Source organism: Orcinus orca, chromosome 17, assembly GCF_937001465.1.
Source record: "Orcinus orca chromosome 17, mOrcOrc1.1, whole genome shotgun sequence".
Taxonomy (NCBI): Eukaryota; Metazoa; Chordata; class Mammalia; order Artiodactyla; family Delphinidae; genus Orcinus; species Orcinus orca.
This window is the reverse complement of record NC_064575.1, coordinates 49,876,358-49,893,685: the sequence shown is the minus strand read 5'-3', so window position 1 is coordinate 49,893,685 and position 17,328 is coordinate 49,876,358. Positions and strand designations below refer to the sequence as shown.

Genomic DNA, 17,328 nt, shown 5'->3' with positions numbered 1-17,328 from the left:
AGAGGACGTAAATGTGTAAAAAGCTTCAGAAAGATTAAATCAATATGAGGGCTAAAAGCTGGAGATTGGATTTGACACGTAGAAGGTCAATGTTGCTTTTAAGTGAAGCAGCCTCCGTGAGATGGTGAGGCCTAAAGCCAGACTGCTTCAGAATGAGCAGTGAATCAAGGGGAAGAAATAGACTTCTTTCCAGGAGTAGCTTGTGAAAGAGGAGATATGAGGTGATAAAGGGAAACTTTTTTATTTTTTGGTTTGGTCTTAGATATGAAAAACTCGAGGATTTTTACATGCTGAAAAGAAAGAGCTAAGGTAGGAGTTCGAGGGTTGAATAAAGATAATCAATGGAATGAAGTGTCCCTGAGGAAAGAGGGTGGATGGGACCCTCATGCTCAATGGGAGCATTGATAGAGAAACCAGGTGAAGATGGAAGGAGGGAGAAGTGTTATTCTGGGTCAGAGCAGTTAGGGAATAAGGGTGGGTGCTGGCTTGGGGATGTGGAGAGGAGTGGCAGTTTGGAGATATTAATAATTAGTAATAATTACTCCCCTTTCCATTTCTCAATTCTGCCAAATATCTAGCAATTTCAAACCTGAACTACCATTGTAGGTCTCTCTGATTTTCCTATTCCCTCTAAGAACACAGCAAAACAACTTATTATTAGGATTGCTTCCATTATCCACAACACTGATTGTTTTTCCCTTTCTCAAAACTATTTCCTTTGTAAATTATTATTATTTTCAACACATTTCTCTTGATTTTTAGACCTTTCTCCAATTTCACACTTCTTTAGATTAGTTTAATCCCCCACTACATTCTCTCTCCCATACCAACTTTACAGAATCAGATATCCTTCTAACAAACTCCTGACAGCCAAGAAAGATGTCATTTTCTTAAAACTCTCTTAAATCCTGTTTGCACAGAAAGATCCTTGCAGAATGAATCAGAAATTGAAGTTTAATTCATTTTTTGTAGAGGAAGATATCTTTCTTATTTTGTTTCTTGCTTTTATTTTTACTTTTCTCTCTCATTCTTCTCTGCAGCTCCCACACTGTCTTCTCATTTTCAGTGTTAGGAATTTAGAAATATTTGTTTGCACTATTTAATAATTGATACAATAATCAGTGTTTTTCATTGAGCTTCATGGAAAAGAAACTTTATGAAAATTTAGTAATAACAAATGAATAATGTAGTGATTTCACCAAAGTCATGACTTAGTTTTTTAGAATGTGTTCTTTTTTCTTAGCTAGTAATTTACATTCTTTCCCTTTATTAGCAGTTCTATTTTAAAAAATGTTATTTCTGGCGTATATTTGAGTGCTACCTTTTATGTTTTGTTAAAGCATGTTAAATGGAGGTCAGTTAAGCCTTAATTTTGCTTGTGTATTAAAAATAGCCTTTATCTAAAAGATGAGTGAGAGCTCAGCATAAGTAACATGTATAATAGGATTCTTTTTGTAGTTTTTAATTACTTTATTATTTGTGTAGACAAGAAAGTTTTATATGCCATTTTTAGCCTTCCTATATTAGTACTGTCCTCATGGTTCTTAAGATGCTGTTTTGATTTATGAACCCATATCTTTTGGTATATTAACTGCTAGTTTTTGAACTTCATAGCTGAGTTTCCCAGAATTGTTCCTACACTTGCTAAAGAATTAAGAATAAAATGAAAATATTTTTATATTCACTGCTATGTTTAAGTCTGTAATAGATAAGAAAGTAGAAATTGGTTTTCATTTATTAATAAGTATGCTAAATGGTCCTGAGAGCATTCATTATCATTTATTTGCAATAATAGATTTAAATATAATGCCAGATTATAAAATAATTGCTTTGCTATTATTTTGTTTTGATAAAAACAAAACTACACATCACACACACACACACACACACACACACACACACACACACACACACACACACACACACACACACACCCCCTCATGTTTGTTTTGTGTAAGCAAGGAAAAGGTATGGAAGGTTACCACTAGTTGGTTATCAACGGTTATTTCAAGGAGGTACAGCTGGGAGATTAACTTTTTCTTTATATACCTTGCCATTTTTTTCACTTTTACATATGAAGAACATAAAATACAGAAAACATAAAGGAGAAAAAAAAAACCCTCTGATCTCTTCTCTGAATTATCAGTAATTTCCAAGCCTGCCTCTCAGTCATTTAGAAAGATTTGTTAAAAATCAAATCCCTGGGAATCTCTTCTGAAACGGAATCTCCAGGAGTGTTAAAAATATTAGACTAGTGGTTCTCAAACCTGGTGGATCATCAGAGTTGCCTAAGAAGCTTTCAGAACATCTAAATTCCCTCCCTCGTGAATAGAGAATTTGAAGTTTTTAAACGGTTTATGGAACTTGCACCTCATTTTTTAAAAAGCTCCCATGTGATTCCAATGAGCCACCAGGTTTGAGAACTACCGGTTTAATGATTTATTTGCTCTGTGGAAGACACTGTTCTGGGTACTATAGTTATTTTAAAGAGTACTAAAACACAGTTTTTGCCTTCAAATTTACAGAATAGTTGGGGGTTGGGGGCGGTATAAAAAGGTGGAAAAGACTGATACGTAACAGCTGTTTTCACAGGGCAAAAGAAAAATATGCCTTAAGTTGTAAAGTCAGTGAAAATAAGGTGTCAGCCATTACCTGTGTTAAACTCTATTATTTAATATTGTTTTGAAAGTTCTGCCTAATGCAGTAAGATAAGAAAATGAAATGAAGTATAAATATTGCAAAGGAAGTGAGAAATACCATAATCATTTAAAACTGAAAATATTATTGTCTAACTAGAAAACCCAAGATTAATCAACTAACATTTATGAAAATTTTAATTAAAAACACACCAGTAAGATGGTCAGTTACAAAATAAATTCAAAAATTAATGTTTCCTCTGTACCAGCACAAACAAAAATGTTTTTAAAGATCCTACTTATAATAACACAAAAACATGAAAAAAATCTACAACCATACTTAAGAAATTTGCCTAACGAAGTAAACTTTAGGACTTAAGTAAACTATAGAACCAACCATATGAAATAAACTATGGAACGTAACTAAGGGACATAAAAACAATTTAGAGAAACATTCCATATTTCTGGATGGGAAGAGTTAATGTTTTAAAATTATACATTCTCCCCCCACCAAAGAAATTTTTTTTCTTTCCATCATTTAATGCAATTCCAGTTTTTTTTTTCTTTTTGCCAAACCTGACAGTGTATTTCTAAAGTTCACTTGAAGGAATAAACCAAACAGACTTGCCAAAAAAAAGAAAAGAAAAGAAAAAAGATATAATGTGAATAATTTGCATGAGCATGTTTTAAAACATTTCCAACGCCACAGTAATTAAAACAGCCTACTACTAACTTTTAAAAATCAGAATATAATAAAAGTGGATTTTTAATTACATACTCAATAAATAGGTATTATTGAAAGTGTTGAATCTGGTGTTGGTACAATCAGCTAAATATGTAGGAAAAATTCCTGTGGATTAAAGATTAAATGAAAGTTAAAAAGTAATAGGAAAAATGTGTACATAATCTTGATGTAGGGGAAGCCTTTTTAAAGGTATGATAGTAAAGGCAGGAATTACTTTTTAAAAGGGTTTGATTTGACTGCATAAAGATTTTAGGTTTCTGGACAATAAAATATCAGCTAAATTGAAAGGCAAATAAATTGGGAAGAAGTATTTATAATATGGTGCCCACACTCTTAATATAAAAAGAGCTCTTACCAATTAATGAAAAAAGATTAACTCCTAATGTTGGACTGGGAAGGAGGGGCGCACATGTAAATTTAAACTTTGAGAAGAGCAAATTGGCCATATATATCAGAATCTTTAAAATTTTTTTATGCTTTTACCCCCTAATGGGAATGTAATCTAAGGAAATAGATATGTGCAAAAGAGTTTTAAGGATATTTTTGACAGCATTGTTTAATAAAAATTGAAAACATGTTATATGTCTAGAGACCCACTTCTTGAAATTCACCACTCACCATTCCTAGGCTGGTACTCTCATTTTCATGATAGAAGGGAGAGGCATCTCCATTTCACACAGCAGGTTGGAAAAAAGGATGAAAAAGGGCATGCCCCAGCCATCTTTTGAGGAAGGTGCCCCAAAACGGCCATATAATACTGGCCAGTACTTAGTCTCATGGCTACACCTAGCTGCAAGAGAGACTGGTAAATGTCTTTATTCTGAATGCCATGTGCCCAGCTAAAAATGTTATTTCTATGGAAGAAAGAGAACAGATATTGGGGGGCAGCTACCAGTCTGCGACACTACCCCTTCTCTGCATTTTCATCTTCCATTTCTTAGTTTAGCCCTTACTTCGAGAACGCTGACTCATTCTGTCTCTACTTCTGCAAACTGTGTGTCCAATCTGTAGACCATCTAGGTGAGTTCTTGACTTTCTCATACCCAGGAGATACGTATCTACCTTTATTGTCAGTCACTGTATTCCCTGTCAGTATGTCATTCTTTCAGACATGAGGCATTTTTCCTATCCAAATATGGGAAATTAGTTGCAGTGCCTAGCAGATGAGGTTATTGCTACTAAACATTACCAGCTGGTTTGTAACATTTGGAAGTAGGAACAGAATCAATTCTAAATCTTCTGTTCTTCCTTTCTACTCGTCCCCATCCTCCCCAAGTAACTAGGAAACACTGTCAGCTTTGTACTGCATTGTTTAGGAGAACTCATGAACCTAGAGGGAGCAGTCCTACCTTTTACTGTCTTTTAATACATTTGAGACGGTACAAGTTATGAAACTATCTGAATCCCACCCTTGAGGATCTTTCTTTCTAATCAAAAAGCAGCATATTTGTGCCCTATATGATAGGGAAGTATTTTTCAACATTGTATGTCAGTAAAACTGCTGCCAGAGCTCTGTTTGCTATCTGGTGAAGCCATGACAGTTATCTAGCTTTTCCTCAATATTTCACAGCCATCACTCATTGACTGGTTGGTACCAGAGAAAGAGAGAGAAGAGAGAGAGAGGGAGAGGGGAGGGGAAGGCAAGAGGAGGGGAAAAAAACACTGCCATCTTTTTCAGTTTTGTAACTTTTCCCTTCACATGGTTCAGTGCTAGATTAATGTATATAAAGAAACTAGTATTCTGACAGTTATACCAAAAGTTATACCAACTCTCCATCATAGCTATTAGCTATTACCTTCGATGGGAGGCAGGAAGGACATAGACATCCCATCTTCTAAGAGAGCACACAGATTATATAAAGTAACTTTGCTCGTGATCATATACTTAGTGAATGTTGAAGCTGGGATTCAAATCCAGCTCTTCCTAATTCCAATGCCTGTTCCCCAACCATGGTGATACACTGAATCCCTAATAATGGAATGGAAACATGAGGATTGTCTTCATATATGTGAATGATGACCGTATGGCTATAGGATTGTATATGTTCTATGTGTCTCCAGAGGGGGCCACTGGTTAGAAATGAAGGCAGTTTTTAACTAAATGTTATAGGAGGCATTTTTCAACAATTAGACTGAATTCAGAAATGAAATGGGTTGTATTTTTAAATAGTGATTGTTCATCACAAAATAGTCAGACTGAGGGTTTTTGTGGGGTTTTTTTTGCGGTACACGGGCCTCTCACTGTTGTGGCCTCTCCCGCTGCGGAGCACAGGCTCCGGACCTGCAGGCCCAGCGGCCATGGCTCACGGGCCCAGCCGCTCCGCGGCATGTGGGATCTTCCCGGACCGGGGCACGAACCCATGTCCCCGGCATCGGCAGGCGGACTCCCAACCACTGCGCCACCAGGGAAGCCCTGAGACTGAGGGTTTTGAAGGAGACAGAATAAAGTATTAGAAAGTACTGGACTTGTAGCCTGGAGGTATCAATTCTGTTTTGACCTCTTCTTATATGTTTGAATTAGCTGTTTGAGTCTCTGGGCATTTGTTTCCTAGTGAATTAAATGAAGGAGTTGGACTAAAACATCTCAGAGTCTCATTGTCTTTTAGGTAAATGGCTTACTTATTAAATGTTTGTCAAATGAATATCACAGCATAGTCCTCTCTGACCTAATGCCAGTGGCACATCCTTAATGTTCCCAACTCAAAGTAATCTACCTCCCTTTTATGCTGTGTAGTACTTTATCTTCACGTCTCATTGAATCGATCACTTTCTACTTTACAGTAAACGTATTTATGAGTCTCATGATGGCAAGATCTATATAATATCTTGTATCTGCCATTGTGCCTTACACAAAGTAGGCACTCAATGAATATTTGTTGAATAACTTAGATAAAATTACCTGATGCATGAGAGAATTGAAGACAACATCTTTGCAACCAGGTTTTTCTCTCACTTTCTGGAGAAACAGGTTACTCTGACACTTATCAGTGGTAGACCGATGCATGCATACAGTCTAAACAAAAGTCTCTATATTTGTGGCTTGAAGTTAAATTAAAACTTTTTCAGACAGGGCATTGACACCGACAGTAGCCACCTCAACTCAGCTTCACCTAATGAAAAACATCTACTAAACCACCACCTGGAACTCGTTAGATTCTTTCATTTGAGTTTTGCTGCCTTGACATTGTATCACACTGGGAATCTAAATATTATCTGGCTTTCTTTCAAGTATTGTTTCCTGAGAAGGTATTTGCCTAAAATTCATTCATATTCCTCTAATCTTTCTTCCTTTTCCCTTCCTCCCCTTGCCCCACCTTTTTTTCTACTACTTTCTCTTGACTTGCCTTTCACCTCTAAAATTCAGATGGCACAATGTCCTAGGGGTTGTGTACTATAATATATATGGTGAAGCGGAGGACCTGGTGAGTCAAGGTGAAACCAAAACACCTCAAAGTTGTGAGTAGCCTGATTCAAACACCTCTATGAAAACTTCCTTGAATCCCTTCACCATTTTTTACACAATCATTAATGCCTTTCTGCACTCTCTCTCCTCTCTGTTTATGTATCTGTTTTCCCGGCCAGATAGGGGCTACATTTTATTCTTCTTTGTGTCATTATATGGTGTTGAATAAATAAGTGTGTGGACATGATTTATCCAACTTCCTGTTTTTCTTGTAGGTTTTTTCCTACACAGGCAGATTGCGATATTTCTGTTTTATAGATGAGGAACCTATAGCTTAAAAGGAGTTAAACTTGCCCAACGCCAGAAATCAAGTATTTGGAGGAGCCAGGATTCAAATCCAGTGCTTTCTGGAGCCCAAGTTCTTTACCTTTTTCATTCTGCTGCCAATGTATGTCTTTCAGTCTATTCCCGTCTTCTGATTTACACTGCTACAGTCCTTAATCATCTCTCATTACCTCTTCCTTAGAGCTTTGTCATAGTCCCCTACTCTGTCTACCTAGTCCTGTCTTCTTTTCCATTCCTACTCATGGATCATTATTCTGATCATATCTCCTTAGAGGAATCTTTGATGGCTCATTTCTTGTAGGATAAAGGCTGAACTTCTTGGAATGTATCGATAACTACGCTGCCCCATAATCTGCCCCCATTACCTCTCCAGCCTTATTTCCCACTCCTACTTCCTCTGTGCCCTCTAAACTCTAGTCTTTACTCTGCCACTTCACTATCGTCTACACGTACGTGGCAGCCTCCAACTTCTTGGTCTTTACTTGTGCCTTTCTGTGTGATTTTGGCGGACCCTTCATCCCTGTTTTGCTAGTTGAAATTCCACCCAGCTTAACCCTATCCCTTCCGTTTAACATCAGTTTCCCTGGTCGGAATTAATCTCTTTCTCTGTGTGCTGCTTTTGTATTATAATTACTCGTGACTCTATATGCCCCTGATATACTAATTGGAAGCCCTTTGAGAGTAAGGACTGTGTCTTCAGCTGACTGTATTCCAGAGGTTCATACAATAATTTGTCCATAAAACATACTCTGTAAGATTTTGTATGACTGAAATGAATCTGGCTTTTAAGGCAACAAAAAAAGTTCTACATACAATTTAATTTGACTAGTTGAATATGAGTTGTCTCCTGGCCTGCCTCTAAAGCATTGGATTTGTAAATAAAATCTTCTAGATAAATCAGATGATTAAGTTTGCTTTGTCAAGAATGCCAAAAAAGATCAGACTTATTTTATTCTGCAGTATTTAGTATGCTATAGTATGTAGTTTGGGTATGTGAGTGTATATATATATATATATATATATATATTCACATGTACATATTATGTGTAATAAACATGCCCATATAAGAAAGAGGGTCTTAAATTTTAAAATCTTATATTTTCCATTATGTAGAGTATTTTTAGATTAATCATTAATTGCACTACTGAAAAATCTAGTTCCAGTGTTTTCTTTCTATTTGCTTTGGAAAAAAAGGCAAACAGTAAAATATGGTGAAATAGTTCATTCACATAGTACATATATTAGTAAAATAAGTTCACAAACTTGCAAGACTTTAATGTGGACTGTTCAGTCCTTTACCTTGCTGACTCTTACCTACTTTTCAAGACTAATCTGAGGTGTATCTCCTCTAGGAAAGCTTCCTTTAAGGGCCTGCCATTCTGTATTAGCAGCACCGACAGTTGCTTTTCTCTCTCAGGCAATTGCCGCACCCAGCGTGGCACCATACCTGAAATATAGTAGACGTTCAGTAAAAGTTTGTAGCATGAATGAATGAACAAACAAATGAAAGAACTTAGCAACTTGGGGTGGGGGGTGTGTGCCTGAGTGTATACGCCTTCATTCAAAGTACAGCGGCAGATTTGTATGTACAGATACGGAAGGCTGTCCGTGATACACTCTTTAGAGAAATAAAAACAAGTTGTAAGAAAAATAATTCCATTTTTGTAAAAACTATTTGTGTGTATGTTGGGAAAAGGTCTGGAAGCTATGCAACAAGTCAGAGTTTTCCTCGGTGAGTTGGGTGGTTGGGAGTGGAGAGTCAGAATAGACTTTCACTATTTAGTACATTTTTGTATTGGTATTATTTGAACTTTATTATTCATTGTGCACTGCTTTTGTAATTTTTAAGTGACCAATAAAATATGTTCATGCTTCTGCTCAAAGTGTTAATGATACTTTAGTATCAAACGAAAACTATTTTTAAAGACAAACTCTGGCATTTCCCCCCAATTTTTCTAGGAAGGAAATTATTTTCTTTGTTTAAATGTTTCCTGTTCCTTTTGAAAAATTGTAGGACTTAGAATAAAGTGGACTATTTTAAGTCTTTAAACCATGGTGACACTTGTATTGGGAAACTGAATTTTCTCATTCAGTCTGTTAATGTTCATGGCCAGATTAGTAGAGACAGCTTTTTAAAGGTAGTAAGAAACTGACCAATTTTCACTGAATGGAGGTAGCAATCTTAGTTTTTTTGGACTGTCTTTCCCCCTCTTTTCAAACACATCCCTGGGTTCTTTTGGTTAACTTAATCTCGTGCCACTGAGCAGCTGGTCTTAATGATGATGGTAAACCATTTCTTCTGAGTCCAGGCCGGAATGAAAATACCACTGAAAGATACCCAAGATAGTTCACCACCCCTTACTTCCTTATCTTTTTTATGAACCAGGAAAATGGTCTTAGTAAAACAAGGTTTTTTGAGACTTCAGAATCTTGGTTATTTTAAGATCATTCCTAAAATTTTTTCACATGGTCCGGCTGCCAGACAGACTGTACGTCAATTTCCTGCAGTGTTTGGCAGGCCTACATATTCACTGACTTAAAAACAATTTGAATTTATTGATTTTGAAATTCGTGATTACTTTCTAAATTTTTTTTCCCCATCTAAATTTACTTTGGAAAAAAATATCCACAACAGAAAACACTGGCCCATTTTTGTGCCAAGACTTTCAGGGAAATATTTTATGTGATTAATATTGTGTAGCTAATCTGGTGTGAAAAATCAGTTTTATCCATTTTAACTTATGAGAGCATGACCATCCTGTGTGAACTATTTAAGGAGCCTGTGACTTCACTAATCCAAATTTAAGTGTTTGTTACTGCCTTTATATGTGTTACATTAATCATTTCAATTAATATTGGGCCACTTTTCTTTTTAGGAATTGAATTATATTTCATCAACAGATCCGTATCTTTTCTTTCCAGGGTAATGTCCTAACCTTGCCATGGGCAAGCTGAGATCAGTGGACTCTGGACTTGGCTCAATGAAATACATAGTTCATGGTACCAGGCCATTTTAATAGGTCTGGATTCAGTTAGAAAGCTTCCTCCTAATCTATCTTTTCCTTTAAAACCATTTGTCCTAAAAGATTGGTGTTCTCTCTCTTATTAATAGTCAGAAGAGAAACAACTTTATAAAATCTGTATGATGATTTCATTCCATCCAACTCAAACTGTTTTTATAAAACATTGGATTATTTGTTACTTGGTGAGTGTACATTATTCTGGAAGCTTTAATGTAAACACTTTGGGGAGTCAAGAAATAGCTATTCATAGTGCTTGTACAGTACTCTATTATCCTCAGAGTTACAGCACCTCACAAATAACGTGGCTTCCGCCAGGGAAGAATTGACTCACCATGGAGGTCTGTCTCCCTTGTCTCATTAAATCTTCTAGAATTGCTGAGAAGTGGCTAGCAATTATTCTTCTCTCTGTTTGACGTATGTGGAGAGCGAGGTGCCAAGCAGTGAGAGGTGATGCAGAGTCTCTCAGGGGGTGCCGTTTGAATCTCGGTCATTGAATCGCTGCTGAGCAAGCGTTAGCGTGAACTCCTGAGGCCCATCTTATAGGGGATGTGGTGCCCTAAATGCCAGAAACAAGTCCCCACCATTCTAGGCATTGCCAGTTCCTGCCTTCATTTACAAATTATTATATTTTATGAGTATATCTCATTTTGATTTTATATAATTTCTTCAAAAGGACCCATAAACATGTCTCATATGTCATTCGTACTTAAAATTAAAATTTAAAAGAGCTATGTAAAACTGTTTTGAGAACATTGAGTTTTGACCTTAATTACTCTTAGGATTCAAACTCGCTGATTTATTTTTATTGAGGGAGAAGTAATTTTTTTTTTTTTTTTGGGGGGGGGGGTTTTTTTTTTGTGGTACGCGGGCCCCCCACTGCCGCGGCCCCCGCCGCCGCGGAGCACAGGCTCCGGACGCGCAGGCTCAGCGGCCATGGCTCACGGGCCCAACCGCTCCGCGGCACGTGGGATCCTCGCGGACCGGGGCACGAACCCATGTCCCCTGCATCGGCAGGCGGACTCCCAACCACTGCGCCACCAGGGAAGCCCCCCGAGAAGTAATGTTTTTAAAGTATATAACTGATCTATAAGAATGCTGTGTTATTTTATCTGCAAGATTTGTGTGTCAAAAATCCACCTGCAGGGTGTTTTCTTTTAAAGCTCCTTGGAAAGGTGAATTCTGTAGATGAACTGACATTAGTATATGTTTACATTTATTTTAAAGTGTCTGAGATGGGGCAGGCAGGAAGAACCTTGAAATTGAATTCCTTCATGACCTTTTAAGTTAATCTTGGATGCTAACTAACTCAAGGGAAGTGTGAGAGATGGGTGGAAACGGCTTCAGTTGAATAAATGTTACACTTCAATGACTTTAATTTTTTTTTTAGAATGGAAGGACTAGGTGACAAGTACAGGAGAAACCTGATTATCAGAACTTCATTCCATTATTTTAAAAGTACCAACTGTATTCTAACCAACAGATGATGTTTTCTTTCTTACACAGCCGACAGAAACTGGTAGTTGAACCTTAGCATTTGATAAGTATACAGTATGTACTCCCTACCCTTATATATTTTCCTGCCTTTGAGGGGGCAGGATGGTTTTTAAAAATTCTTTATTTATTTTCCACTCACGGTGGGTTATTTTTGGCAACAACCAGTTGACCTCCTGACTATTCTCTCTGGTTCCATTCTTGCCTCCCTAAATTCTGTCCTCCACTCTGGAGCCAGGTTGATTCATTTTACATGTAGATCAAATTCTGTCACTCCCCTGCTCAAACACACCAGGACCTTTCCATCACAGAACAAAATCTGAGGGCTTTACTATGGTCTGTTGATGGCATGAATGTTCTGGTACCCGGCCATCTCTCTGACCTCATTTTCTACACTGTTTTTTTCTCACTTTGCTTCAGCTCTGCTGGTCTTGTTGTTCTTCAAGTCAAGTTTACTCCTTCCCTGAGACCTGTGCTTTGGCTGACATGGCCAGAACTGCCCTTCTCACGGATTCCCTCACTTCGTTCAGGTCACTTTCTAGTCACTCTATTCCCTTACCCTACTTGGTTTTCTTTCTTAACGAGCACTTACCACCACCCAACAACATATATTTTTGCTTCTTGTCTCTTCATCACTAGAATGGAGGCTAGGACTCCTCCCAGTGTGTCCACTACTGCATCAGTCACATGATAGGTTTTCAGGGAATATTTGTTGAATGAATGAAAAGCGGCTATCTTGGAATTTTAAGAACTTGGTAACATTCCTAGACTTTATAATCTCGATAGAAAATTTTAATCATAATTCTGACAGTGTTTATCCATGTGGGTTTTCTTGCAGTGGCTGATGTATATCAAAATCATGTGAGGTTCTTTTTCAAAATATGTAGCTGGTGCTCTGACATCCCCCTCCTGCCAACTAGAAAATATTGAAGTAAAAAGAAAAGAGTGGGAAAGGTATTTTGAATAAAGCTCTTCCGGCTCATTTTCCTCCAAATTTTTTTCATCATGGAAATTTTTTAAAAGCTGAAAATAGTACAGTAAACACACATTCACCACCTAGATTCAACAAGTATAAACATTTTGCCATATTTGCTTTTTTTGTGTGTGCTTGTGTGTGTATTTTTCCCCCTGCCAATTGTGATGTAAGAGCATAGCCTGAATCCTTCCCCCAAATAGAGAATCTCTGACTTAGTAGGTTATTGTTATTTCTGATGGGTTTCATTGTGTGGGTGAGGAGACAGTAGTGGAGAGCATACAAAGGTTGGATTTCTCTCTTAGTGATCTCTGCAATAATTGTGATGTATGCCAGTCAAGGTTGTTGTAAAGAGACCCTGTCTTCTAGATTATCTGATGCAGTTTGAATTCAGTGCCACCGTGCATTTGAAGAAGCTTTTTTGTTTGTTCTTGGTAAGTGTTCCTTCTTTGTTGTTGTTTTTTTTTTTTTTTAAATTATATTTTGTCAGCTAGGCAAGTGATAGCCTTTATTTCCTCTTGTTATTAATATAGTCACTCCAGCCTTTTTGTGTTTACTGTTTGTATGCTATATCTTTTTATGTTCATTTACTTTAACCTGTCTCTGCCTTTATATTTAAAGTGAAGTATACTTTTTCCCTGAGAACATTTAAAATGTTGTTCTACTTGTCTTCTGGTCTCCGTATTTTCTAAGGAGAAGTCTATGATGTTATATACAGGGGATTCGTATGTATCCCCTGTATATAATGTGTACTTTTTTTTTCCTGTCTACTTTCAAGACTTTTTTCTTTATTTTTGGTTTTCAGCAAACCTAGGCATTGGTTTTTGTGATTGATGTTTTTAATTTTCTTTACAGTTCATGAGCTTCTTGAATCTGTAAAGTTATATCTTTTACCAAATTTGGGAATGTATTCAGTTATTATTTCTTCAGATTTTTTTTTTCCCTCATTCTCTCAGTCCCTACCTTCTAGGACTCCAAATAACCTGTTAGACCTTTGATATTATCCCAAAGGTCCTCAAAACTCTATTCATTTTTTTCCTCAATCTTTTCTCTCTTCTTCGGATTGGATAACTTCTATTGATCTTTTTCCAATAGATCTTTTGTCATCTCCATCTACTTTTGTCATCTCTCTTCTGCTATTAAGCATATCCAGTAAACTTTTATTTCAGATATTGAATTTTTTCCATTCTAAATTTCCATTTGGTTTTTTGTTATATTTCCTTTTCTCTGCTGAGATTTCCCATTTTTTTCATTCATTGTGAGCATTTTCTCCCTTACCTCACTGAGTATAATTATAGCTGCTTTACAGTCCTGTCAGTTTCTGTATCTGGGTCTAATAAAGGCTGGTCTCTGTTGATTTTCTTTTCCTTTGAGAGTGGATCACATTTTCCCGATTCTTGATATGTCAAGTAATTTTAGATCATATCCCAGACATTGTAAATGTTTTACTGTTGAGGGGAAAAATGTGTTTTGTTTACTCTCCATAGCCTTCAGCAGTTCATTTTATTGTTGTCGTTGTTTTGAGGGTTTTTTCTCCCCACAGTTTAAGGTTGTTCTTTGTGAAAGAGTTGGTCTGTTAGGGGCTTACTCTGACATGCCAAAGCTGAACTCCGGATATGCTTTTTAACCCTTTAACTGCCTCTCAAGTTTCCTGTTAAACTACATGCCTACACTGTCACACAGAAAGAAAGTCCTTCATGTCTTCACCCAGATGAAGTCAATCAGAGCTGCTAAGGGTGAAACAGTGATAAAGATGAAGTTTGTCATCCTCACAACTGGCATCCTTTTTTCTGCATCCTGCCCATTGCCACCCATGTACTCTTTTGTCACCAGAGATGAATGGAATGAATTTAGATGGACTTAGCAACAAGTACCACTGCTACCTCATCAGGAACACAGGGAGAGAGGAAAATCTCAGAACAAGATGATGACAGAAGCTAGGAAGAGCAGTTGGAGGAAAGCTCTGTTGATGGAGTTGGGCACAGATGTGGGCATATGAACATGAACTGAAAGGGAAATTGAGTTTAAAAAGAAGGGGAGACAAGAGGGTGGGGAGGCAGAGGGTAGGGGGCTAGCTGTGCCCACCTTTGTGTCTGTGGTCTCATATAATCTTCAGAACAACCTGAACAGAATAACAGAACAACAAGTTGGCTAAGAAGCTGCACTGCAATGCTCTTAACTGTGTCAGTTCTTTACTGTCTGCTGAGAATGCAAACTTGACCTGCCTTAAGCTTAGGTTAGCTATGGTGAGCCCTTCTCCACCCCTTAACTCCCCATCCCTTCTCCTACCTCACCCCCAAATCTCAATCTTATTCTGCTTCCTGATGGGCTTTATAAGCCAGAGGCTTAAGAAAGAGACTTTGAGTGCTCTTCAGAAGACAGCATGGAAATCAGCTTGTCAGTGAGGGGCAGATGGTTCGAGGTTGGAATTCTTCCCTACAGATTGCTCTCACTTCTCTGACCTCTAGTGTCCTTATCCTTGTGCCCATTCTAAAATTTCCATTCCATTGAATAACATGCAAAGAGAGAGAAGCATGTTACCAAGAGGCACTAACTTCCTCCGCACATAGCCCAGGAGTCCTTCAGGTCCTTCTAATTTTCTTCCTACACCTTTTTATGTCCAATACCCTCAGAGCAGATCATTAATTCTCAACCGGGGATGATTTTGCCTCCAGGGACCACTTGTTAATGTCTGGGCATTTCTGATTCTCACAACTGGGGAACTGCTACAGGCATCTAGTGAGTATAGAAGCCAGGGATGCTGCTAAACCTCCTACAATGCACAGGACAACCCTGCATAACAAAGAACTGTCCAACCCAACACATCAGTATTGCCGAGGCCGAGAAACCCTGGAACTGCCTCCTAGAGCCTTTTTCCTGTGTCCTTTCTCTTCCCTATCCCTTCCTTTCCTTCATTAGGGCTACTCCCACTGGTGTAATGATTGTGCCAGGCCAGCCTTTTTCAAGCCTGTCCCACAGCCAGAGCTGCCAGGGTGGTCCCTTCTGGTGAAGAGTGGGGATGGGAAGTACTGAATGAACTGCTAGTGGACTCTTGGGGAGGAACCCATGAGTGGGATTTGTGGAGAGGAGGAGTATGCGAGCCCTCACTTCTCAGTCATGGGCATTGAGGTGCACCTTGGGAGCTGCAGTTTAAAGGATATGGGGCGGTAGCAATATGTAGTGATTTATAGATGTTAGGGAACTTGGAAAATTCAGAGGGAGACTATAAAAGTAATTTTGGCTATGGTTATTTTTGAAATGAAATCAATTATGAATAATTATCACTTGCGCAGTATCATGTCGTTAAGAATGCCACGTTGATATTTTTGGGGAAGCTTTGTTTTATTGCAACACTGAAATCTGTTCCTGCATTTATATTTGCCTTGTTCATTTGCCGGTGACATGGTTGTCAGTTCTCAAATTAAAGAGAGAAAGAGGCAATATTGTTCCTACCTGGAATCGATTTTTTTTCTCCCCTTTTCTGTTGGAATGAAAATCCTAGTTACAAGGGGGCCACACAACCAGAACATTTACCCATAGCCATTTAAGACTGCTGATAAATATAGTATAACTTTATTACAGTGACCTCATGTCAATGTCCTTTGTAATTCTGATTAGTCCCCATAATTACCTTGGACCTTTCATCACCTAACCAGTATAATCCCAAATCTGCCCAGTATTAGAGTTTGTGGGACATTGAAGTTCTCTGCATTGGACTAAGGTGTTCCCAAGTCTTCATGTCTGTAAGAAAATCACTGCATGATTTTCACCTTACCCCCATACTTCTGCTTTTAACAAATTATCTGGAAAAAACAGAAGGCATTATTATGTTGAATACATATGGAACATGAAACTTTTCTCTCCCACTGTTTTGAATAAAAACTTTTAACTTACATTAAGTACACGTTGAATTAAATATTAAGCCTTGATGTTTTCTCTGCCCAGGATATCTACTTTTGCCTTGAAATATATCTAAGATGTAGACAGCCCCTGTAGTCCCAGATAGTTCACTTTAAACTGAACTAGAACATCATGCTACATCAGGCCTTTGAGGGAAGCTAAGAGGGGCCATCTCTGCTGTCACAGTCTTCTTCCCCCATTATTTTTCTATACAAATGGGTGTTCTGCATTCTGCCTCTTCATCTGGCTCTTGTTCTTGGTGCTTTTGATCAAGGTTGTACTCACACCTGAGCACAGGCCTTTCGGGTATGTGAATCTGAGACTCCACCAACCTTCTGGCCTCTACCCAGCATTAAGATGTTAACCATTTGAATTGATGTTCCTAATAAGACTTGAGAATTGTGCTGTTACATTGATTAAGACATTTTATTAGCTTGTTGAATGTGGATAAACAGATGGACTCTGATTTCAGGAAATTTTATCACAGTAACATCTTTAATGATTAATATTGAATTGTTTTCATATTTATCTTTAAATATGTCATAGTGATGATAAACACTGATAAATTGATAAATAGAATGTTCCATGATGGTTTTATAGCTTTTTGACTATGGGAATATGCCTATGCTTATTTCTGGCTCTTAGTTTATTTAACAAGCATTTGTTAAGCACCTGCTAAATGCTAGGATCTGAAGAACAAGAAGGAAGGAGTGAACAAAGTGTCAAGTGCAGCTTGAGGGGTCAAATAAGATAGAAATGAAAAGAATTCATTTGACTTTGGTGACCTAACAAGAGCAGTTTGGAGAATGTGA

The 17,328-nt window shown here is 37.7% G+C and overlaps 1 protein-coding gene across 2 annotated transcripts in view; it reads left to right on the top strand.

Annotated features, from left to right (window-relative positions):
• The window catches only part of STK3 (serine/threonine kinase 3), a 319,933-nt gene that overhangs the window by 283,025 nt on the left and 19,580 nt on the right, over positions 1-17,328 (top strand). The gene's annotated exons all lie outside the window — the stretch shown is intronic.